Source organism: Anolis carolinensis, unplaced genomic scaffold (assembly GCF_035594765.1).
Source record: "Anolis carolinensis isolate JA03-04 unplaced genomic scaffold, rAnoCar3.1.pri scaffold_74, whole genome shotgun sequence".
Classification (NCBI taxonomy): domain Eukaryota; kingdom Metazoa; phylum Chordata; class Lepidosauria; order Squamata; family Dactyloidae; genus Anolis; species Anolis carolinensis.
In genome coordinates, this window is record NW_026943883.1 from 1 (window position 1) to 16,703 (window position 16,703).

A 16,703-nucleotide genomic window follows, 5' to 3' on the forward strand; every position below is an offset into this window, starting at 1 on the left:
GTCACCCGACACACCGCGTCCAGGGGTAGAGTGGGCCCACGCCCAGCGCATTCAGGTGGCCCTGGTTCATGTCAATCAAGTCCTGGCCCCAGAAAAGGCGAAGGAGAAAGACATCAGAATAATCATATTTAATAATAATAATATAATAGTATTTAATAATGTTTAATAATATAAGAATATTTAATAATGTTTAATTGTATTTAATATAAAATAAGAACATTTAATAATGTTTAATTGTATTTAATAATAATATAAGAATATTTAATAATGTTTAATTGTATTTAATAATAATATAAGAATATTTAATAATGTTTAATAATATTTAATAATAAAATAAGAACATTTAATAATGTTTAATTGTATTTAATAATAATATAAGAATATTTAATAATGTTTAATAATATTTAATAATAAAATAAGAACATTTAATAATGTTTAATTGTATTTAATAATAACGTAAGAATATTTAATAATGTTTAATAATATTTAATAATAAAATAAGAACATTTAATAATGTTTAATTGTATTTAATACTAATATAAGAATATTAAATAATGTTTAATAATATTTAATAATAAAATAAGAACATTTAATAGTTTAATTGTATGTAATAATAATATAAGAATATTTAATAACGTTTGATAATATTTAATAAAATAAGAATAATAATGTTTAATAATGTTTAATAATAAGAAGAAAATTTAATAATGTTTAATAATATGAAATAAAATAAGAATAATGTTTAATAGTGTTTAATAATAATAATATTTAATAATGTTTAATAATATTTAATAATAAGAATATGTAATGTTTAATTGTATTTAATAATAAGAATATTTAATAATGTTTAATAATATTTAATAATAAGAATATGTAATGTTTAATTGTATTTAATAATAAGATATTTAATAATGTTTAATAATATTTAATAAAAACATTTAATGTTTAATTGTATTTAATAATATAAGAATATTTAATAATGTTTAATAATATTTAATAATATAAGAATATTTAATGTTTAATAATATTTAATAATATAAGAATATTTAATAATATTTAATAAGAATATTGAATGTTTAATAAAATAAGAATATTGAATGTTTAATAATATAATAGTGAATTATGTTTGGTAATAAAATAAGAATAAATAATAATGTATAATCATTTTAAATAAAATAATGTAATATGTTTAATAATATAAGCACATTTAATAATGTTTAATAATATTTAATATAATAATATTTAATAAAATAGGAATATTAATAATGTTTAAAAATGTTTAATAATAAAATAAGAATACTTGATAATGTTTAATAATATAAGAACATTTAATAATGTTTAATTGTATAATAATAAAATAAGAACATTTAATAATGTTTAATAATATTTAATAATAAAATAATATATAATAATGTTTAATACCATTTAAAATAAAATAAGAATATTTAATAATGTTTAATAATATAAGAATATTTAATGTTTAATAGTATTTAGTAATAAGAATATTTAGTTTAATAACATTTAATAAATTAAGAATATTTAATATTAACAATAAATGTTTAATGTTTAATATTTAATAATAAAATAAGAATATTTAATGTTTAATATATAAGAATATTTAATGTTTAATAACATTTAATAAATTAAGAATATTTAATATTAACAATAAATAATGTTTAATAAGAATATTTAATATTGTTTAACAATATTTAATAATGTTTAATATTAAATAATAAAATAAGAATAGTTATTAATATTTTATTATTAAATACTATTAAACAAGAATACTTAATATTTAATAAGAATATTTCATGTTTAATATTTAATAATGTTTAATGATAATATAATATTATTGTTATCAATTAATGACATTAATTAATAATAATAATATAATATACAATAATATAATATAATAACACATATAATAAATATAATATAATAATATTATTTCCCGACCTCTAATATGTCAAAATGTTCCTTGGAGGGCGTTTTGGCCTCGTCCATCAACGCCAGAGTCTTCTCGCATTCTTCCGAAATGGCATTGATTGACACCAGGACCGGGTCCAGGATCGAAGGGAACTGCAGAAAAATAGAAATGCATTAATAATAACGCCTTTAATTGCAATTAAAATGCAATAATATAATAATATTTACCTTTAAGAGCTTGTTTTTAACACCGGCAACAAGGACTTTGGTGCTTCGCGGGACTTTGGTGTTTGTCAGCAAAATACGCAACGACGGGAACCTTCACAACAAATAGAAAATCATAAAAATATTATATATATATATATATATATGTATATATATATACACATATACACATATAACATATAACATATAAAAAATAAAATAAACCAAATAAACCAAATAGAAAATCATAAAAATATTATATATATATATATATATATATATATATATACATATACACATATAACATATAACATATAAAAAATAAAATAAACCAAATAGAAAATCATAAAAATATTATATATATATATATATATATATATACACACACATATACACATATAACATATAACATATAAAAAATAAAATAAACCAAATAGAAAATCATAAAAATATTATATATATATATATATATATATATATTAAACCAAATAGAAAATCATAAAAATATTATATATATATATATATATATATACACACATATACACATATAACATATAACATATAAAAAATAAAATAAACCAATAGAAAATCATAAAAATATTATATATATATATATTAACACACATACACATATAATATATAATATATAACACATATGCACATATATAATAATATAATATAATAATTATATAATATATATAATTATTATATATAATATTATTATATTATATAACATTAACATATAACATATATAATAAAATAAATAAAAAATGAAATAAACCTTCACGTCCAGAGAAACTAATAAAAAGAATATATACATATATATATACATATATATATATATATATATATATATATACATACATATATATACCCATATAAAATATATAATGTATTATATATATTATTTTATTATATATTAACATATAACATATATAATAAAAAATAAAATAAACCTTCACGTCCAGAGAAAATAATAAAAATAATATATATATATAGATATATATATATACACACACACACACACACACATATAATATATATAATAATATATAATATATATAATAATTATATATAATATATATAATTATTATATATAATTATATTACTTTATTATATGACATTAACATATAACATAATATATAATAAAATAAAATTAAAATAAAATAAACCTTCACGTCCAGAGAAAATAATAAAAATAATATCTATATCTTATATATCTATATATATATACACACACATATAATATATACAATAATTATATATAATATATATAATTATTATATATAATATTATTTTATTATATAACATTAACATATAACATATATAATAAAAAAATCTTCACGTCCAGAGAAAATAATATAATTATTATACATAATTATATTATTTTATTATATGACATTAACATATAACATATAGTAAAATTAAAAAAAAAATAAACCTCACATTCAGAGAAAATAATAAAAAAATATATATATATATACACACACACATATAATATATATATAATATAATATATATAATTATATATATATTATATTATTTTATTATATAACATTAACATATATAATAAAATAAATAAAAAATAAAATAAACCTTCACGTCCGGAGAAAATAATAAAAATATTATATATATATATATATATATATATATATATATATATATATATATACACACACACACACATACATACATATATATATATACACACACAAATATAACATATATAATATAATTATATATTATGTATAATATAATAACTAATATAAATTATTTTATTATATTATGTAACATTAACATGTAACATACAATGTATAAAATAAATAAAATATAAAATAAGCCTTCACGTCCAGAGAAAATAATAAAAATAATATATTATATATATATATAATATACACACACACACACAAATACACATATACATATATAATTTAGTGTTTGGTATTTGAGATTTTAATATAAAAAGCGATTGGATTTAATATACTATATTATACGTTATAATACTAATCATTTCTTATTATTATCTATATTATTATATTTATTACATTAATATTGTTATCATATTGCTTTATTATATTATTATAGTAATAATATAGAATTCGCCTTGCAATACACTTATTATTTATTACTTATTAATATATATTAATATATTATATTAATATTGTTAATATCATATTACATTATTATACTATTATAGTAATAATATAAAATTAGCTTGCAATACACTTATTATGTATTAATATTGTATTATTAATTGTATTATTAATTACCTAATATCATATTACGTTATATTATTTTAGTAATAACATAGAATTAGTGTGCAATACATTTATTATTATTTATTAATATTGTATTATTAATATAGAATTAGCTTGCAATACAATATATTTATTATTTATTAATATTGTATTGTTATGTATATTAAATTATTATATTATATTATTACCTAATATCATATTATTACCTAATATCAATTACGTTATTATTTTAGTAATAACATAGAATTAGCATGCCATACATTTATTATTATTTATTAATACTATATTATTAATATAGAATTAGCTTCTAATACAATACATTTTTTATTATTAATAATATTATATTATCATATTTCTTTACAAGAAGTAGAATAATAACAAAATGTAACAATGGAAACTAAATGTATAATACAAAATACTATACGCAGTGTATATATTATATATAATATCATGAGTTAAAATAATGCATATAATATATATAAAATAAATAAAATATATACAATTATATAAATTAAATAATTATAAAACAATATATACAATGAATATAATAAATATTTATATAAAATAATGACTATAATATATAATAATATAATGTAATATATATAAAATAAATAATGACGAAAATAAATAAAATGAACAATAAGTATAGTAAATTATATATAATAAACAAAAATTAATATATATATAAATAAAAGTATAATAAATAATAAATAATATATAATAAAAGTAAGTACAGTAAATAATATATATAATAAAAATAATTATAATAAAATAACAAATAATATATACATATATATACATAATAAAATTATATTATAATAAAGATATATAATAAAAGTATAACAAATTATATATATATAGTAAATTAAGTATAATAAATAATAAATAATAAATATAATTATAATAAAGAATATATATAATAAAAATAAATATAATAAATTATATATAATAAATAATATATATTTATTAATTTTATTATTTTATATTATATTATTACTTTTTCAATGGGGAGATCTTCCCTGACTGGTACCGCAAAGCTCCGCCTAAAAATTTGGGAAAAGAAATATTTAATCTAATTTGTGTGATTAATATTTATTTATTATTATTATTATTATTATTATTATTATTATTGTTATTGTTATTATTATTATTAATTAAAAGACCCAAAGAAGTGAGTGGAAAAAACCATGTGTTATATATCTCAAAAATATTAAACAATATATTATATAATATATATAATATAATAATAATAATAATAATAATATATTGTATTTTATATAATATACTATACTATATAAACATATATTTTATATAGTACAATATATTATATAAAACTATAATAATAGTAATTTAAAATATAAAATATATAATAAATATTTTAAATTTAATAAAATATCTAATATATATATAATAACATATACACATAATAAAATATAAAAAAACAAAATAGTAATATAATAATATTGATATACAGAATAATAATTTAAAGTAAGATAAAAATAATGGGTGCATATTTTTGTATATAACTAAGAATAATATATTATTCTAATAATAGCAATTTAATTTTTTTTAAATCAAACTAATAATAGTAATATAAATAATAATTTCATAATAATAATTTAATGAAAACAGAAATAACATACATATATATTTATATATAAATATATAATAAACTAAAATATAAATATATAATAATAAATAATGACCAATATAAATAATAATATATGAAATACATAAAATAATAATAATAATAATAATAATAATAATAATAATAATAATAATGCCAGTGCTGACCCCAGGTGCTGACGGCATTGTCCACTCCGGAAGGGTTTCCATGGATGACCTCTTCACCCCGGAAGGCCCAACTGTTGACCGTCCTCCAGCTCGCCCTCCGTCCACCTGGACCAAAGAATATTAGTATTAATTTATTATTATTATTATTATTATTATTATTATTATTATTATTGATTATTATTATTGAATTATTATTATTATTATTATTTCACTGACATCCTGCTTTATCTCTCCATTTCATCCTACATTTTCTGTTTTTCCTCCACCACAGGCACCCCAGTGTTCCTATCTCTCTCCATTTGTATGGAATTTGCATGACCCCGCCCACTGCCTCTCCCTTAACCCTTCCTGTCCTTTCCCACGGCACACCCGCAAAGAGAGCGTAATTCTTGGACGTGTTTCCTCCACCACAGGCACCCCGGTGTTCCTATCTCTATTTGTATGGAATTTGCATGACCCCGCCCACTGCCTCTCCCTTAACCCTTTCCTGTGCTTTCCTATGGCACAAAACAAACAGAGCGGAATTCTTGGACGTGTTTCCTCCACCACAGGCACCCCAATGTCCCTATTTGTATGGAATTTGCATGACCCCAGTTCCTATCTCTATTTGTAGGGAATTTGCATGACCCCGCCCACTGCCTCTCCCTTAACCCTTTCCTGTCCTTTCCTATGGCACAAAACAAACAGAGCGGAATTCTTTGACGTGTTTCCTCCACCACAGGCACCCCAGTGTTCCTATCTCTATTTGTATGGAATTTGCATGACCCTGCTCACTGCCTCTCCCTTAACCCTTTCCTATGGCACACCACAAAGAGAGCAGATTCTTTGACATGTTTCCTCCACCACAGACACCCCAGTGTTCCTCCCTCCCTTGGTGATGAATTTGAAGGACTCCGCTCACGGTCTCTCCCTTAACCCTTTCCTATTTCATCCAGCAAAGAGAGCGGAAGATGTGTTCCTCCACCACAAACATCCCAGTGTGCCTATTTATATGGAATTTGCATGACCCTGCTTAACCCTTTCCTATGGCACACCACAAAGAGAGCAGAATTCTTTGACGTATTTCCTCCACCATAGACACCCCAGTGTTCCTCCCTCCCTTGGTGATGAATTTGAAGGACTCCGCTCACGGTCTCTCCCTTAACCCTTTCCTATGGCACGCAGCAAGGACAGTGGAATTCTTTGACGTATTTCCTCCACCACGGACACCCCAGTGTTTCTTACTTCACTTTTGCAGTCCTTTCACTCACTTCCAGAGACCACTGTGACCCCAATGAATGACGGACCGGACCAAACGTGGCACACAGGACCCTCCCCCCCATGAACCACAGTGTATAGCAGATCCTATACCTGTCTCCGTTGTCCAGGGAAGAAGGGAAGGGAATGAGTCCGAAGGTGGAGAGCAAGGCGGCCGAAATGCAGGCGCAGAAGGCGGCGCTGGAGCCCAGACCGGACCCCGCGGGGAGCTCCGACCACAGGACCACCTCCAGGAGACGGGGACTGCCGGAGAATAAATACATAAAATCAATATTAAATGAATAATAATAATAATAAATAAATAAATAATAAAAATAATAATAATAAAAATGACAATAATATACAAATAATAATAATAATAATAAAATATGACAATAATATACAAACAACAATAATAATAATAAAATATGACAATAATATACTACAAATAAATATATACAGCGCCAGGAATAAATAAATGAAATCAATATCAAATAAATGATAAATAAAAAATAAAAAATATAAATTATTAATAATAACAATAATAATAAAATATGACAATAATACACTACAAATAAATATATACAGCGCCAGGAATAAATAAATCAAAATCAATATCAAATAAATGATAAATAAAAAATAAAAAATATAAATTATTAATAATAACAATAATAATAAAATATGACAATAATATACTACAAATAAATATATACAGTGCCAGGAATAAATAAATCAAATCAATATTGAATGAATAATACATAAAAGAATAAAATATATAAATTATTAATAATAACAATAATAATAAATATGACAATAATATACAAATAATAATAATAATAAAATATGACAATAATATACTACAAATAAATATATACAGCGCCAGGAATAAATAAATCAAATCAATATTGAATGAATAATACATAAAAGAATAAAAATATAAATTATAATAATAATAATAATAATAAATATGACAATAATATACTACTACTACTAATAATAATAATAATAAAATATGACAATAATATACTACAAATAAATATATACAGTGCCAGGAATAAATAAATCAAATCAATATCAAATAAATGATAAATAAAAATAAAAATATAAATTATTAATAATAACAATAATAATAAAATATGACAATAATACACTACAAATAAATATATACAGCGCCAGGAATAAATAAATCAAATCAATATTGAATGAATAATAAATAAAAGAATAAAAAAATATAAATTATTAATAATAACAATAATAATAAATATGACAATAATATACTACTACTACTAATAATAATAATAATAAAATATGACAATAATATACTACAAATAAATATATACAGTGCCAGGAATAAATAAATCAAATCAATATCAAATAAATGATAAATAAAAAATAAAAAATATAAATTATTAATAATAACAATAATAATAAAATATGACAATAATACACTACAAATAAATATATACAGCGCCAGGAATAAATAAATCAAATCAATATCAAATAAATGATAAATAAAAATAAAAAATATAAATTATTAATAATAACAATAATAATAAAATATGACAATAATATACTACAAATAAATATATACAGTGCCAGGAATAAATAAATCAAATCAATATTGAATGAATAATAAATAAAAGAATAAAAAATATAAATTATTAATAATAACAATATAATAAAATATGACAATAATATACTACAAATAAATATATACAGTGCCAGGAATAAATAAATCAAATCAATATCAAATAAATGATAAATAAAAAATAAAACATATAAATTATTAATAATAACAATAATAATAAAATATGACAATAATACACTACAAATAAATATATACAGTGCCAGGAATAAATAAATCAAATCAATATCAAATAAATGATAAATAAAAAATAAAAAATATAAATTATTAATAATAACAATAATAATAAAATATGACAATAATATACTACAAATAAATATATACAGTGCCAGGAATAAATAAATCAAATCAATATCAAATAAATGATAAATAAAAATAAAAAATATAAATTATTAATAATAACAATAATAATAAAATATGACAATAATATACTACAAATAAATATATACAGTGGCCAGGAATAAATAAATCAAATCAATATTGAATGAATAATAAATAAAAGAATAAAAAATATAAATTATTAATAATAACAATAATAATAAAATATGACAATAATATACTACAAATAATATATACAGTGCCAGGAATAAATAAATCAAATCAATATTGAATGAATAATAAATAAAAAATAAAACATATAAATTATTAATAATAACAATAATAATAAAATATGACAATAATATACTACAAATAAATATATACAGTGCCAGGAATAAATAAATCAAATCAATATCAAATAAATGATAAATAAAAAATAAAACATATAAATTATTAATAATAACAATAATAATAAAATATGACAATAATACACTACAAATAAATATATACAGTGCCAGGAATAAATAAATCAAATCAATATCAAATAAATGATAAATAAAAATAAAAAATATAAATTATTAATAATAACAATAATAATAAAATATGACAATAATATACTACAAATAAATATATACAGTGCCAGGAATAAATAAATCAAATCAATATCAAATAAATGATAAATAAAAAATAAAAATATAAATTATTAATAATAACAATAATAATAAAATATGACAATAATATACTACAAATAAATATATACAGTGCCAGGAATAAATAAATCAAATCAATATTGAATGAATAATAAATAAAAGAATAAAAAATATAAATTATTAATAATAACAATAATAATAAAATATGACATAATATACTACAAATAAATATATACAGTGCCAGGAATAAATAAATCAAATCAATATCAAATAAATGATAAATAAAAAATAAAACATATAAATTATTAATAATAACAATAATAATAAAATATGACAATAATACACTACAATAAATATATACAGTGCAGGAATAAATAATCAAATCAATATCAAATAAATGATAAATAAAAAATAAAAAATATAAATTATTAATAATAACAATAATAATAAAATATGACAATAATATACTACAAATAAATATATACAGTGCCAGGAATAAATAAATCAAATCAATATCAAATAAATGATAAATAAAAAATAAAAAATATAAATTATTAATAATAACAATAATAATAAAATATGACAATAATATACTACAAATAAATATATACAGTGCCAGGAATAAATAAATCAAATCAATATTGAATGAATAATAAATAAAAGAATAAAAAATATAAATTATTAATAATAACAATAATAATAAAATATGACAATAATATACTACAAATAAATATATACAGTGCCAGGAATAAATAAATCAAATCAATATCAAATAAATGATAAATAAAAAATAAAAAATATAAATTATTAATAATAACAATAATAATAAATATGACAATAATATACTACAAATAAATATATACAGTGCCAGGAATAAATAAATCAAATCAATATTGAATGAATAATAAATAAAAGAATAAAAAATATAAATTATTAATAATAACAATAATATAAAATATGACAATAATATACTACAAATAAATATATACAGTGCCAGGAATAAATAAATCAAATCAATATCAAATAAATGATAAATAAAAAATAAAAAATATAAATTATTAATAATAACAATAATAATAAAATATGACAATAATATACTACAAATAATATATACAGTGCCAGGAATAAATAAATCAAATCAATATTGAATGAATAATAAATAAAAGAATAAAAGATATAAATTATTAATAATAACAATAATAATAAAATATGACAATAATATACTACAAATAAATATATACAGTGCCAGGAATAAATAAATCAAATCAATATCAAATAAATGATAATAAAAAAATAAAAAATATAAATTATTAATAATAACAATAATAATAAATATGACAATAATATACTACTACTAATAATAATAATAATAATAAAATATGACAATAATATACTAAAATAAATATATACAGTGCCAGGAATAAATAAATCAAATCAATATTGAATGAATAAATAAAAGAATAAAAAAATATAAATTAATAATAATAATAATAATAAATATGACAATAATATACAACTAATAATAATAATAATAATAAAATATGACAATAATATACTAAAAATAAATATATACAGTGCCAGGAATAAATAAATCAAATCAACATTGAATGAATAATACATAAAAGAATAAAAAATATAAATTATTAATAATAACAACAATAATAAATATGACAATAATATACAAATAATAATAATAATAAAATATGAAAATAATATACTACAAATAAATATATACAGTGCCAGGAATAAATAAATCAAATCAATATCAAATAAATGATAAATAAAAGAATAAAAAATATGAATCATTAATAATAACAATAATAATAAATATGACAATAATATACTACTACAACAACAACAACTACTACTACTACTACTAATAATAATAATAATAAAATATGACAATAATATACTAATAATAATAATAATAAGAAGAAGAAATGACAATAATATACTAAAAATAAATAATAAATATATACAGTGCCAGGAAGACGGGGACTTCCCGGGTATAAATAAATCAAATAAGAGAATAAAATAATATAAAATAATAATAATAATAATAAAATATGACAATAATATACTAATAATAATAATAATAAGAAGAAATGACAATAATATACTAAAAATAAATAATAAATATATACAGTGCCAGGAAGACGGGGACTTCCCGGGTATAAATAAATCAAATAAGAGAATAAAATAATATAAAATAATAATAATAATAATAAAATATGACAATAATATACTAATAAGAAGAAGAAGAAGAAGAAATGACAATAATATACTAAAAATAAATAATAAATATATATAGTGCCAGGAAGACGGGGACTGCCCAGGAATAAATACATCAAATAAGAGAATAAAATAATATAAAATAATAATAATAATAATAAAATATGACAATAATATACTAATAATAATAAGAAGAAGAAGAAATGACAATAATATACTAAAAATAAATAATAAATATATACAGTGCCAGGAAGACGGGGACTTCCCGGGTATAAATAAATCAAATCAATATTAAATGAATAATTAAAATATAAAAGATTAAAAATAAATAATAATAATAATAATAAAATATGACAATAATATACTACTACTTTACTACTACTACTACTAATAATAAAATATGACAATACTATACTAAAATAAATTATAAAAATAAAAAATATAAAATAATAATAATAATAATAAAATATGACAATAATATACTACTACTTCTACTACTACTACTACTAATAAAATATGACAATAATATACTAAAATAAATTATAAGAATAAAAAATATAAAATAATAATAATAATAATAAAATATGACAATAATATACTAATAATAATAATAAGAAGAAGAAATGACAATAATATACTAAAAATAAATAATAAATATATACAGTGCCAGGAAGACGGGGACTGCCCAGGAATAAATAAATCAAATAAGAGAATAAAATAATATAAATAATAATAATAATAATAAAATATGACAATAATATACTAATAAGAAGAAGAAGAAGAAGAAATGACAATAATATACTAAAAATAAATAATAAATATATATAGTGCCAGGAAGACGGGGACTGCCCAGGAATAAATACATCAAATAAGAGAATAAAATAATATAAAATAATAATAATAATAATAAAATATGACAATAATATACTAATAATAATAATAATAAGAAATGACAATAATATACTAAAAATAAATAATAAATATATACAGTGCCAGGAAGACAGGGACTGCCCAGGAATAAATAAATCAAATAAGAGAATAAAATAATATAAAATAATAATAATAATAATAGGTAATGAATACCGTTGGGGGTCTGCTTGGGCGGCGATGGAGAGGTAGAGGAAGAGGAAGGCGGTGGCGGCCACGCACGGGGAACCCCGGTCTCCCCGGTCTCCTTGGTCTTGGTCTCCGGGGTGGAGGAGCAGGAAGGCCTTGATGGCCTCCAACTGGTCTGTACTGGGAGCCTGGCTTCTGAATTTGGAGAGAAGCAATGGGTGGAGGTGGGTTGTCTCCCAGCAGAACCTCAGCCCAAGGTTGGGCAGGAGGAGCTGAACGTTGTGGTCTTGTCCTTCTTTCCCGTCTTCTTCTTCTTCTTCATCAAGAGTCAAGCGGAGGAAGGTCCGCAGGTTCAGGGAGGCAGCCAGAGCCAACTGGAAGAAGACCAGGAAGATAAATTTTATTATTATTATTATTATTATTATTATTATTATTATATGTTAATTTTATTATGTTTAATATATTATTATATTTAATATATTATTATAATATTTAATATGTTATTTTTATTATTATATATTATTATTTAATATATTATTATAATATATTATTATTGTTGTTATTATCATATTTAATATATTATTTTTATATTTAATATGTTATTTTTAAGGTCAAAAAGAGGAAGGTCCGCAGGTTCAGGGAGGCAGCCAGAGCCAACTGGAAGAAGACCAGGAAGATAAATTTTATTATTATTATTATTATTATTATTATTATTATTATATGTTAATTTTATTATGTTTAATATATTATTATATTTAATATATTATTATAATATTTAATATGTTATTTTTATTATTATATATTATTATTTAATATATTATTATAATATATTATTATTGTTGTTATTATCATATTTAATATATTATTTTTATATTTAATATGTTATTTTTAAGGTCAAAAAGAGGAAGGTCCGCAGGTCCAGGGATGCAGCAAGACCAGCAAGATAAATTTTATTATTATTATTATTATTATTATTATTATTATTATTATTATTATTATATATGTTAATTTTATTATATTTCATATATTATTATAATATTTAATATGTTATTTTTATTATTATATATTATTATTTAATATATTATTATAATATATAATATATTATTATTGTTGTTATTATCATATTTAATATGTTATTTTTAAGGTCAAAAAGAGGAAGGTCCGCAGGTCCAGGGAGGCAGCCAGAGCCAACTGGAAGAAGACCAGGAAGATAAATTTTATTATTATTATTATTATTATTATTATTATTATTATATAATATGTTAATTTTATTATGTTTAATATATTATTATATTTAATATATTGTTATTATTATTACTTAATATATTATTATAATATATAATATATTATTATTGTTGTTGTTATCATATGTAATATATTATTTTTATATTTAATATATCATTGTTATTATTATATTTAATATATTATTTTTATATTTAATATGTTATTTTTAAGGTCAAAAAGAGGAAGGTCCGCAGGTCCAGGGATGCAGCAAGACCAGCAAGATAAATTTTATTATTATTATTATTATTATTATTATTATTATTATTATATATGTTAATTTTATTATATTTCATATATTATTATAATGTTTAATACGTTATTTTTATTATTATATATTATTATTTAATATATTATTATAATATATAATATATTATTGTTGTTGTTATTATCATATTTAATATATTATTTTTATATTTAATATATCATTGTTATTATTATATTTAATATATCATTTTTATATTTAATATGTTATTTTTAAGGTCAAAAAGAGGAAGGTCCGCAGGTCCAGGGATGCAGCAAGACCAGCAAGATAAATTTTATTATTATTATTATTATTATTATTATTATTATTATTATATATGTTAATTTTATTATATTTCATATATTATTATAATGTTTAATACGTTATTTTTATTATTATATATTATTATTTAATATATTATTATAATATATAATATATTATTGTTGTTGTTATTATCATATTTAATATATTATTTTTATATTTAATATATCATTGTTATTATTATATTTAATATATTATTTTTATATTTCATATATTATTATAATATATAATACGTTATTTTTATTATTATATATTATTATTTAATATATTATTATAATATATATAAATATATAAAAATCATATAAATTAAATATATATAAAATAAAATAATATATAATATATAAAAAATAATAAAATATAAAATTATATATATAATATAATATTATATATATAATATAAAATAATATAAATAGATGTAAATACTTTTCCATGGACGACGGCGTGTTCTCCGTGCAGAATGACTTTTCCCGGAGCTGACAGGACGAGGACCCTCTGCTTCCGCATTTTGGTTCCTTCTGCGCCTGCGCACTGCGCTCCTTTGCCTCATTTCGCCATCGGGGCGTGGCCAGGCCTCAGGCTGTGCGCGCTGTCCAATCACAGCGCGCAGCCGACGCTCTGCTTTCCCGCTTGGACCAATCACGCGACGCGTAGGCGGGGCCAGAGAAGAGAATGACAACACCCTCTATCTGTGTTACCCGTTCGACCAATCAGGTGACAGGGAGGCGTGGCCAGAGAAGGTAAAAAGCGCGGCCTGTGTGTTGCCCAATGGAGGCATCTTGACCAATCAGGCGGCAGAGAGGCGGGGCTTAGCCTCAAAGGAAAAAAGCAAACCACGCCCTCTCTATGTTGCCTAATGAGGCCATTTCGATCAATCAGACTAGAAGTAGGCGTGGCCAGAAGAGGACAACCACGCCTTCTCTATTTTTCCTAATGAAAGCCCTTTCCACCAATCACGGAACAGATAGGCGTGGCCAGAAGCGGGAAAACCACGCCTTCTCTATGTTTCCTAATAGGCGCTCTTTCCACCAATGACGCACCAGATAGGCGTGGCCAGAAACGGGAAAACCACGCCTTCTCCATGTTTCCTAATAGGCGCTCTTTCCATCAATCACGCAACAGGTAGGCGTGGCCAGAAGAGGGGAAAACCACGCCTTCTCCATGTTTCCTAATGGGCGCTCTTTCTACCAATCACGGAACAGGTAGGCGTGGCCATAAGCGGGAAATCAACGCCTTTTACGTTTCCTAATAGGCGCCCTTTCCACCAATCACGGATCAGGTAGGCGTGGCCATAAGCGGGAAAACAACGCCTTTTACGTTTCCTAATGTGCGCCCTTTCCATCAATCACGGAACAGGTAGGCGTGGCCAGAAGAGGAAAACCACGCCTTCTCTATTTTTCATAATGGGCGCCCTTTCCACCAATCACAGAGCAGGTAGGCGTGACCAGAAGAGGGAAAACCACGCCCTTTTCCTGTGTTTCCTATTGGATCCATTTCGACTGGGCGTGGCCAGGGGACAAAAACCACGCCTTCTCCCCGTG

The 16,703-nt window shown here is 20.7% G+C and overlaps 1 pseudogene; it reads right to left on the reverse strand.

The window, feature by feature from the left end:
• Positions 1 to 14: 14 nt before the first annotated feature.
• Positions 15 to 15,729, reverse strand: LOC134295078 (mevalonate kinase-like; annotated as a pseudogene).
• Positions 15,730 to 16,703: the final 974 nt, after the last annotated feature.